The sequence below is a fragment of the Gadus morhua genome, chromosome 8 (genome assembly GCF_902167405.1).
Source record: "Gadus morhua chromosome 8, gadMor3.0, whole genome shotgun sequence".
NCBI classification, from domain to species: Eukaryota; Metazoa; Chordata; class Actinopteri; order Gadiformes; family Gadidae; genus Gadus; species Gadus morhua.
Genome location: NC_044055.1, coordinates 12,039,131 through 12,051,101, shown reverse-complemented (window position 1 = coordinate 12,051,101; position 11,971 = coordinate 12,039,131).

Sequence of the window (11,971 nt, the reverse complement as noted above, 5' to 3'; positions counted from 1 at the left end):
TGGCTCTCCGGCGTCCGTCCGCGCCGCTCGGTCCGCGTCTCCCCCGCCCCCCCCCCGGCCGGGGTCGCCCCGCCGCACAGCCGCTGGGTGACCTGGTGGTTCTCCAGTAACTCCACGAGGTCGTTCACCGTCCTGGGTTGGTTTCCGGAGGCCCAGCGTTTGGCCCCGGTGGGCAGGGCTCGGATGCAGCGGTCGATCACCAGCCGGTCCAGGTGCGGGGGACCCTCCCCCTCGACGAGCCACCGCTCCGCCAGGCGGACGAGTTGTGATACCTGGCTCCTCACCGAGCCCAGGGGGTCGTACACCCAGTCGTGGAACCGCTGCGCCTGGGCTGGGAGGCTGTGGCCGTAGTGGGCGAGGATGGCCCGCTTGAGCGTGGGGTAGTGCGCCGCCTGGGCCGTGCTGAGGTCGCGGTAGGCGCGTTGAGCGTCCCCGGACAGGAAAGGCGCCAGTATGTAGCCCCACTGGTCCGCTGGCCACCTCTCACGGGCCGCGGTCCGCTCAAAAATCTCAAGGTATGCCTCAACGTCATCGTCCGGTCCCAGTTTGGTGAGCCGCTTCGTGGGGGCGGCGTGAGACGGCTCCCGTGCAAGCTGCTCAGCCATCCGGGCCATGCATCGCCGCAACACCTCGATCTCCTCCTCCCGCGTTGCGGCCGGGACTCCGGGTTGACTCATGGTCCTCTAGGGTCTGCCGTAGGATCGCGTTGCCCGCATTCTCCACCACTGTGGCAACCCCGATCGTCGGCGGCTGGGGTTTCCGGAGGAGATGGACCAAACAAGGCGTAGGTTAACGTTCGTTTATTTCGGTTAACCACTCATGCAAAAAAGGAACAAAGGGGTGAACTCAGGTTCTTCCTGGTCTGGGAATAAAGGACACCGCGCCGGGTCTGGTCCTGCTGCGGGGGGCGGGGTCTCGATCCCCTGCGTCTTCGGCGGCTTAGTCCTGGGGGGAAGCGTATTGGCATTAGCGGGGGTTCGTGTAATCTCCACCCTCTGCGTCTTTCCCGTTCGGTCGCGTTCCCCTGACTGGTGTCCACGCGGCCGTTAAGTCCCCTCCGCTGTCTTGCTCCGCCGGGTGCTCCGCATCTCCGTGATTGCGCGGGTGCGCTCGATGCTCCCTCCCGCATCGCGGCGCCGAGCGGCACATATCTCCCCCTGACTACCTGCCCGCGGAGAGGGCGCTGGCGGGGCTCGAACTCCTCCGTGGGATCGGGGTTGCCACAATATTAGAGTGGAGTTAAACAGAGGAAAGGCAATTTGTGGTAAAACAGTATTGTACACAATGACACAACACAAACAACAAAAAACAAACAACAAACAGCCGCACTGACACCCTGCCCAGAAATAGAACACATAGAATCAGGACACAACAAAGATGTGTCTTATTATTATTCTGCTCCGAGACGGTGAAGACAACGTATAGTGACAGACAGGACAGAACAAACACAGATGACATCCAGAAAACTTTCCAAAGCCTTACTCTTCTTCTCTCTCTGTTAGCGCTGATGCTAACTGCTAAGCGGCTGCTCGCGGCAGATGCTAAACACTGTCATTCAAACGGCTGGGATCAGGAGCGCTGTGTTTGACAGCACTTGTGTGCTTAGGTGGCCACAAAGCACTGTAATCAGAGCGCAGAGAGTGACTCGGACTGTAGATAGAGTACCAGCCAATCCCCGGTCTGAGAGCCCCGGCACACCCTCTGAGAACCCTCTGAGAACGGAGCCGAAACGAGCCGCTATCCAGCCTGACATCTAAATAACACGCTGAGCGGAAAATACCAATCATACCGACGCAAATGTCAGCGGGAAGTCGACTGCGGGCTGTGTGGAGAGGGAATTCTGATCCGGGATTTACATCCAATTTAAATGGCTAATCTCAGCGCTATGTAAACGTCACGGAAGTGGATTCAAATGGCAAGTAAATGTCACAGGTATTACGGAAATACACAACTCTTATATTAGATAGGCCGCCGTGGCTTACGGTGAGATGGGGTTTGTTACTGTGATGATGGAGAGGAGCTCGAGTCTATTAACATAACACACACACACACACACACACACACACACACACACACACACACACAGACAGACAGACAGACAGACAGACAGACAGACAGACAGACAGACAGACAGACAGACAGACAGACAGACAGACAGACAGACAGACAGACAGACAGACAGACAGACAGACAGACAGACAGACAGACAGACAGACAGACAGACAGACAGACAGACAGACAGACAGACAGACAGACAGACAGACAGACAGACAGACAGACAGACAGACAGACAGACAGACAGACAGACAGACAGACAGACAGACAGACAGACAGACAGACAGACAGACAGACAGACAGACAGACAGACAGACAGACAGACAGACAGACAGACAGACAGACAGACAGACAGACAGACAGACAGACAGACAGACAGACAGACAGACAGACAGACAGACAGACAGACAGACAGACAGACAGACAGACAGACAGACACACACACACACACACACACACACACACACACACACACACACACACACACACACACACACACACACACACACACACACACACACACACACACACACACACACACACACACACACACACACACACACAGGGCAATGTCCCGTATGGCGTGGCAGAAGTTAAGTGTGTTTGCTTGCTTAAAGTCCAAACGTTACGCTCCAGGTCTGGTCTCCCAGTGGAGATGGTTGTGATGTTTCCAACCCCTCTAGTGACATCCCTCACGGTAGTGTCCACCCAGATCTGTGATGGATAGATCCGTTAGTGCGGTCCCCTGGGTATACGCGGGTGGTCTGATCTGTACGGCACTCTTTTGGGGTGGACCCTCCCACTTGTAATGGCACTGATGGGCTCGTACTGGTTCGTCACCACCAGACCAGGTGGTGAAACAGGGTTCAATTAAGCCGGTCTAGGGGACTCGAGACCCAGGCGGTCCTTCGTCTTTCTGGGGGGGGGGGGGACTTTCTCAAAATGTTTTTGACTAATTTATTGCCTGAGCTGCATGGAGACGGCCGGCCGTACCTCTCCAGCGACCCCCCTGCTGTGCAGACATGTTGTGGTTGGGATGGAGTACATGTTGTTGTTGAAATCTGTTTTTCACCAATTTATTTATATTTAGTGCGGGCCGGGGGACCACCTAGGGGGTCTTAATTGCCGAGTCGGAGGACTCTGAGGCGTTTCAGCCAATATCCGCCCGTCAACAGCTGTGTTTACCGCTCTAGTGTCCTTGAGCAGCGCAGCAACAATACACTTCCTGCGTCCGCGTTTTCCCAGGACCCCCCCTACCCCAAACCCCCTTCCCCTTGCCTCCTTCCATCCCACTCCCCCTAAACCCCTCGCCCCACCCCCCTTCCTTCCCCTGCTCCCCATCTCCTCCCTCAACCCCCTCCGCCTCGCCCCCCTCCCAAAACACTCCCCCTCGCCCTGACCCCCCTCCCAACACTCCTCCCCCTTCCCTTCCCCCTTGGGGTCCGATACGATCACGGCGGACGCAGAAATGCAAAATCTGAATATCTGATGAGAGAGAGAGAGAGAGAGAGAGAGAGAGAGAGAGAGAGAGAGAGAGAGAGAGAGAGAGAGAGAGAGAGAGAGAGAGAGAGAGAGAGAGAGAGAGAGAGAGAGAGAGAGAGACCAAATTGAGCTGGAGTGAGTTTAAACATGGCCGCCGCCGTCGGGTGCTATTGATATGCTGATGTGCAGCGTTGCTGTGAATGGAGCTTCTCATTAGTTTTCATTAAGGCACAGGAATTAAAATCCCATCCCACGAGTTGCGCGGGGGAACGCCGTCCCGTCGGAACGCTAAGTGATTTCCCTGGTGGGCTGAGGAGCCATTAGGCTGATAATTATACTTCTTACACCGCGACTTACCAGCAATATGCTTTAATAAAAACAAGGCGATGGATGTCGGCCCGGCCGTGTTCGCTGAACGCCCCCGCTGGCGGCAGCTCAGAGCGCTGGAAGTGGAGGGCCTTCGTCTGAAGAGAGGGACGCGCAGTGAGCCAGGGCCCCTGTGTGACGCGCAGTGAGCCAGGGGCCCTGTGACGCGCAGTGGGCCAGGGGCCCTGTGTGACGTGGAGGGATGGGGCCCCCGTGTGACGCGCAGTGAGCCAGGGCCCCTGTGACGCGCAGTGAGCCAGGGCCCCCGTGTGACGCGCAGTGAGCCAGGGCCCCTGTGTGATGCACAGTGAGCCAGGGCCCCTGTGACGCGCAGTGAGCCAGGGCCCCTGTGCAACGCGCAGTGAGCCAGGGCCCCTGTGTGACGCGCAGTGGGCCAGGGCCCCTGTGACGTGTATCACCCCTGTGACGCGCAGTGAGCCAGGGCCCCTGTGACGCGCAGTGAGCCAGGGCCCCTGTGTGACGCGCAGTGAGCCAGGGCCCCCGTGTGACGTGGAGGGATGGGGCCCCTTGAAGAGTTATCAGGGATTCAGTCAGAGGTCAGACTAGTTTCACCAGAACCGTAACGATTTGGGTCGCGTGCTGAGCAAAGATAGCAGAATCCATTCCCTGCCCTGAGCGGGCCATTAGGTTACAAAGTCGTCATTCTGGTACGGTCAGCAGACAAACACTGTACCGACAGGAATATAATGTTTCTCTTCTTCTGACGAATGTACTTATTGTAATTCCGCTTTGGATTAAAGTGTCATGGCCTGAATTTATTCAATCTTCTCATGAATAAATTAATTCCTCACTATAATGGGAATGGGGATGAAATCAAAATGTAAGTTATGTCATTGGATGTCCTTTTCTATAATAAGTGCGTAGTGTGTTGTGGTGGTGTTGTGTTGTGTCGTGTTATATTGTCATCGGCCCTACAGGTTGATTACAGCAGAAGAGCAGCAGTCCCATAAGAACCTCCTCCAGCAGACTGCAGCTCCCACTGCTCCTAGAGCTGCTCCCTGCTCCCAGCCCCCACCTCCCACTGCTCCCACTGCACCCAGCTCCCACTGCTCCTAGAGCTGCACCCAGCACCCAGCCCCCACCTCCCAGCGCTCCCAGCTCCCACTGCTCCTAGAGCTGCTCCCTGCTCCCAGCTCCCAGCTCTCCCAGCTCCCACTGCTCCCAGCTCCCAGCTCCCATTTCTCACACTCCAAGGTCTCAGCTCCCATCTCGGGATGGAGGCTCCAGGATCTCCCTTCAAGGCGGTTACTAGAGAAACCTCGGGTGTAACCATGAAAATGGAAAGAGGAAACCGATTTATGCTTTTGATTCGGTGCCGTGACCGAAACCTCAGAATAACCACGAACCAAAATCTCAAGTTCAACTCTTTCATCTTTATGAATTAATGAATCCTTCTGAAACTTCATCTGTTTGAATTAATTCATCTTCTTGGTTATCTTAATCTTTTTGAATATTTGTATCTTTTACATCTTATCGTTTGTCCTCGTCTTTTAGTTGGAACCAAAATCCTGTTGCTGATCATTTTCCAAGGCGAGGCTTTTACTGCTGCAGGAAACGGAGGACATTCCAAAAGACTCCGCTGCCAAACTCCAGACTCTTACTCTGAAAAGACGTGTTCCCTTTTGACAGAATCAAAACATTCCAAGTCTGTTGAGCCTCTTCCCTTTATTCGATCCAACTTTCTATGACAAATGCAGTCCTTCAAAACACAGCCTTTCTTTAATACATTATTTAAAAGACTCACTGCACACATTTGCTTTAACTGGGAATCTGACGTTTATAAAAAGCGTTTATTATTATTTATTATTTTATTTTGAAACTCTGGAAGACAATTGTGATTTATATAGGTGTTGTCACCCACAAACCAACTGATTTCAATAATAACTCCCCCCCCCCCCCCCCCCACACAAACACACGCACACAGCCCAGAGGGAGTGCTTGATTAATTAGTGAAAACAGCTGGGCATGTGTTGGTTAGAGATGTAAACTGGAATGATCCGGATGCTGTCCTCGCTTCGTGCCTGCACCTATAGTGAGGTGTTGCATTAACCGACAAAACGCAAACTTCCTCCAAGACTTCTGTTTATTTTAGCACTTCTAAACGAGTTGGCGTCGGTTTGGTTCTAATGACTCATCCAGTGACGGAGTCTTAGCGAGAGGCGATTAAAACCGCTCCCTACACAATAAACATATAATGTAAATATATTTAGCACCAACCAGAGAATGATATAACGAACAGTCTGCTACGTTTGTAATCAAACATCTCTAATCTTATTCCACGTGTGTAATCTATCGCCGTCTCGCTGAAGACACCCAAACTGGGCCCATTGCTTTTGATTAATGTTTTTCATTTTCTGCATTAATGTTTTTTACGTTTGATTAATTACATCTGAGCGTTAATTAAGAAGACTCATAAAGGATCTGTTGAGAGATAGAAGCTCCTGATAGAAGCCAGGCAGACAGACAGGCTCTGGTCCCTGGAGGGCGGACACCAGATAGAGTTGGCAGGACGACAGTCCGAGAGCAGACTGTGTGCATGTATGCGTGAGTGTGTGTGTGTGTGTGTGTGTGTGTGTGTGTGTGTGTGTGTGTGTGTGTGTGTGTGTGTGTGTGTGTGTGTGTGTGTGTTAACGTGTGTGTGCTTGTATACGTGTGTACCTGTGTATGTACATGTGTTAACATGTGTGTGTGTGTCTTTACTTTCGTCAACGTGTGACTGTTTTTGTCTACGTACTGTACGTTGATGTCCGTGTTTGTCTGTGTGTCCTGTGACTGTGTACGTGCGTTAACGTGCGTGTGTGTGTATGTGTGTGTTTGCACCTTTGTGTGTGTACGTGCGTTACCATGTGTGTTCTCCCCATCACACAGAAACATGGAGCCTCCCAGACACAGACATAAACAGCCACGGAGACAAACAGAGAAACACAGAGCCACACAGCCAAACAGACACACAGAGACACAGAGACAAGGACACAGGGAGACACAGCCACACAGCCACACAGAGACACAGACACACAGAGACAAGGACACAGAGAGACACAGCCACACAGACACACAGAGACACAGACACACAGAGACAAGGACACAGAGAGACACAGCCACACAGCCAAACAGACACACAGAGACACAGCCACACAGAGTCACAGACACACAGAGACAAGGACACAGAGAGACACAGCCACACAGCCAAACAGACACACAGAGACACAGAGACAAGGACACAGAGAGACACAGCCACACAGCCACACAGAGACACAGACACACAGAGACACAGCCACACAGAGTCACAGACACACAGAGACAAGGACACACAGACACAGACAGCGTGCAGGGTTTAACCCCCCCCTCCCCTCTCCTCTCCTCACCCAGCACCACAGAGTCTGGGCTCCGCTCTCAGTCAGAGGAGCGGGCTCAGGCAGCAGTCCTCTGGCGTGGGGAGATGAGGGGGCGGAGCCCTCAGAACCACCGAACCCCAGGAGCTCAGAGTCTGCACGTCCTCTCTGACGGAGTCGCATCCAAACGGAGCCGCCGCACGCCTCGCAGCGGGGGCCGCCACTTCCCCCCCCCTCCTCTGGCTTACTCCCAACCTCCCTCCCCCTCTCGATCCGTCGCCTCCCTCCGCCCTTACTCTATCTTACCCCCAGCCTCTCTCTCCTCCTCTCCCCCTCCCTCCTCTCTCTCTCTCTACCTCCATCCCTTCTGCCTTTTTGCGTCTCCATCTATTCTCTTTTCTCTCTCCCGTCCTCTCCCCTCCTCTTACTCCCCCCCTCCATCTCCCCCCTCTCTCTCCTATCCTCCCCTGTGCCTCTCTCCTCCTCTCCCATCCTCCCCTCTCTCTCTCAACAGATCCCTCCCCCCTCTCCCCCCTCTCCCATCCTCCCCCTCCCTCCCTCCCTCTCCTCAGGGGATGGTAATAGCAGGAGTGAGATCTCCGCTAACTCGCTGGTTGATGCTAAATGTGTTCCCTCAGCAGGAGGGCTGGAGGCGGCTAATATTAGCGCCCCTCTCTCTCTCGCTGGCAGCCTCCTGGGCCTCCTAGAGAGAGAGAGGGGGAGAGGGGGGGGGGAGAGTAAGAGGAGGATTTATTTTCCCGTCTTGAGGAGAACCTCGAACCGTTGGGCTACTGGGAAGAACTGCAAAAGAGCTCTGCTCCTCCTACTCCTCTCCCTCAGGCTCCTCCTCCAGCTCCTCCTCCTCCTCCTCTTTCTCCTTCTCTGACTTCCAGCTCCTCTTCCTCTTCCTTCTCCTCACCACCCTCCCCTTCCAGCTCCTCTTCCTCTACCTTCTCCTCACCACCCTCCCCTTCCAGCTCCTCTTCCTCTTCCTTCTCCTCACCACCCTCCCCTTCCAGCTCCTCTTCCTCTACCTTCTCCTCACCACCCTCCCCTTCCAGCTCCTCTTCCTCTACCTTCTCCTCACCACCCTCCCCTTCCAGCTCCTCTTCCTCTACCTTCTCCTCACCACCCTCCCCTTCCAGCTCCTCTTCCTCTACCTTCTCCTCACCACCCTCCCCTTCCACCTCCTCTTCCCCCTCCTCCCCCTCCACCTCAAGCTCCTCATCTGGCTAACAAGCTAATTAGGCTAGCATGCTAAAGAAGTTAGCAGGCTGATGGTTTAGCCCCTGCGACCCCGGTCTGATAACAGTGGGCCTATTAGCACTAATGAGAATGTTAGCAATTAGCGTCCATTTCCTGCCCGCTAATCAGGGTGTGGCGTGGTGGGGTCAAACGGCAACAGGAGCGCATCCTCATGACCTTTAACCTTTTCCAGCCAACGCCCCCCCTCCTCCCCACAACACACACACACACACACACACACACACACACACACACACACACACACACACACACACACACACACACACACACACACACACACACACACACACACACCAACTGATCACAGCTTCACACACCAATCAATGACTGAGGACTCGCGTCACCATGGCAGCCATCAGCCCCCCTGTCCCCCTGTCCCCCCGCATCCGAAGAGCGACCTCACGCACACGCCCGGACACACTTAATTAACGGAGTCTGCCCGCCCGTGAACGACGGCGTGAGGGCTCCTCACACTAACAACGGGCGGAGGGTCGGACTGCACCCCCCCCCGAACCCCACCCTGAACCCTCACCCTGTTCCAACCCCCCCCACCACTGCTACCCCCTCTCCTCTGGAGCGAGCGGAGAGGAGCGACAGGTTATTAATCACCCCATCATTAGCCATGCATCAATTACCCCCCCCCCCCCCCCCCTGCGGGGCTGATTAGACGGATTCACCAGCGACGCATATTTAACAATCACTGAGAGGCTGCCACTCCACTGTCTTTATAGACACACACACACACAATGTCTTTATAGACACGCACACACTGACACACCGTCTTCATAGGCCCCCGCCACACACAAGGAATACTGATACAAACAACCCTGACAAGCATAAACACACACACGGACACACGGACAAACCCACAAAATGCACACAAATACACACAACCCTAAAGTATAATTAGGTATTACCTATGCATTAAACAAACCCTGACATGCACTCTCTCTCACACGCACACGCACACATACACACACACACACACACACTCTTCCTGTTGGTGTGTGTGTTTGTGTTTCCAACTACAAAGAAGGTGTCTTGAACGGAGGAACAGTCTAAAGTTTAGGACAAGTTCAAAACACAGCCACTGCCTCAGTGCCCCCCCCCCCCCCCCAACCATTTCCCTGCTACACCTATTGATCTGGTCCCCAACACCAAACCAATGCCTCCTAATCCACCTCACAACCCTGCAGCTCCATCCTGGTTCCTTCCTCCCTGTTGCCTTGCTCCAGGGCTGAGCCGTTGCGCTGGTAAACAAAGCGCTAACAGCGCATTAGCCTCTTGCAACTGCACATCTGGCGGAGATAACAGCCGCCAAAGCCGCCGCCAAAAGCCGCATGCTAGCAGCATAACGTGCGGCGGAGATAAATCTGCTTGATGGCAGCGTCTGCCGCCTGCTTCATATCTTCCAGTAAGCTAGCTCTGCTATCAAGCTAAACGAGATCAAAGCTCAATCTGATGGGGAGCGCTACACACCGACTGTGTGATTTATGTAGCTCAATGTTTGTCTTTACTTACTAAGGCGCTTACGTTTAGATCGTTATGAATCATATTGTGTTTGTGTATTTATTTATTGATTTATTTTTTTCAAATTTGTGTTTTCTTAACGCTTTATATCCCCCTCCTTTCCGGTTCTTTCTGCGCACAAACAGGTCTTCAGTGGGATTATCAGGACAAATAATCCATCGTAAACAGGACGAAGAAAAGACTCTTCTCTGATCCAGCTGCACAGGATCAGTAGCACAATCTGCTAATTAGCCACTCGTGTTTCTTTAAGCAGAATGGGCGGATGAGCAAAACGTGCGGCCGTAGGTACGAAACCCAACATCCCCCAGTCTTCAGGTAGGGCTTGTTGCCGTAACAACAGAGAGAGAGAGAGAGAGAGAGAGAGAGAGAGAGAGAGAGAGAGAGAGAGAGAGAGAGAGAGAGAGAGAGAGAGAGAGAGAGACAGACAGACAGACAGACAGACAGACAGACAGACAGACAGACAGACAGACAGACAGACAGACAGACAGACAGACAGACAGACAGACAGACAGACAGACAGACAGACAGACAGACAGACAGACAGACAGACAGACAGACAGAGAGTGTAGATGAAGAAGAAGACAGATCGAAAGGGGGTGGTTGCCGTAACAACCCCTACCTGCTCCTAAACGACACTCAGTCCTCTGGAAGTCACTTTGGGCGTTAGTGTCCGAAAATCAATGTACCAGCGAACGCAGCCCAGCGGCCCACTCAGCGTTTAGCGCTTGCTGCTACGACTCATTAGCCCTCCAGACCCTCTGTCCGTGCGTCCATCCGTGCGCGGCCTTAAGTGTACGGGGCCTCTCAGACCTCTTAAATGATTTCCTCTCGTGAAAATCGCAGCGTCAAACCTCCAACGGCTAATCGGTCCGCAAACCCCCCATGAGCCCGTCTGTGTATGGGACGACCCCCACCTGAGGCCCCCCCTCCCCCAGCACCAGACCCTCCACCTCACGACCCCACGGTCCACGGTCACCCCCCCCCCCCCCCCCCCAAAGACCCCCCCGGACCCCGGAGCCCATGAGCGCTTTTTAATACGGGGCGTCTGAGTGCATGTGAGCGGAGAGTGCCCGTGAGCTGAGAGTGCCCGTGAGCTGAGAGTGCCCGTGAGCGGAGAGTGCCCGTGAGCTGAGAGTGCCCGTGAGCTGAGAGTGCACGTGAGCGGTGCGGCGCTGGAGGGGCTGTGAGCGTTAATTGACCCTCGGCCGGTCCATTAACGAGGCCGGCCCTCAGGAAGTCCTCCGATCACAGCCACTCTGCGGCCGCCAGCAGGACTTCATTAAGCCCTTCATCAGACAACGCCCCCCCAACGCCCCCCCCCCCCCCGGATGGAGGGCCGCCGCCGAGAGAGAGCTTCCTCTACCCCCCCCTGTTTGAGATGAGAGAGGGAGGAAGAGACATCTCCACCGCAATCTTCACCCACCCCTCTCTCTCTCTCTCTCTCTCTCTCTCTCTCATCCTCAATTCATGTCTCCCCATCTCTCTTCCTTTACATCATCATGTTCATCGCGTCCTCCCGTATCTTCCTCGATCCAACTCTCTCTCTCTTCTTCTTCTACACTCCGTCTATCTATCTGTATACCTCTCTGTCTATATAGCTCTATCTATCTCCATCTATCACAATCTGTCTCACTATCTAACTATATCTCCATCTATCACAATCTGTCTCACTATCTAACTATATCTCCATCTATCTATAGTCTATTTTGTAGTCTCTCTCTCTCTCTCTCTCTCTCTCTCTCTCTCTTCTTTTCTCTCTCTCTCTCTCTCTCTCTCTCTCTCTCTCTCTCTCTCCCTCTCTCTCTCTCTCTCTCTCTCTCTCTCTCTCTCTCTCTCTCTCTCTCTCTCTCTCTCTCTCTCTCTTCTCTCTCTCTCTCTCTCTTCTTTTCTCTCTCTCTCTCTCTCTCTCTCTCTCTCTC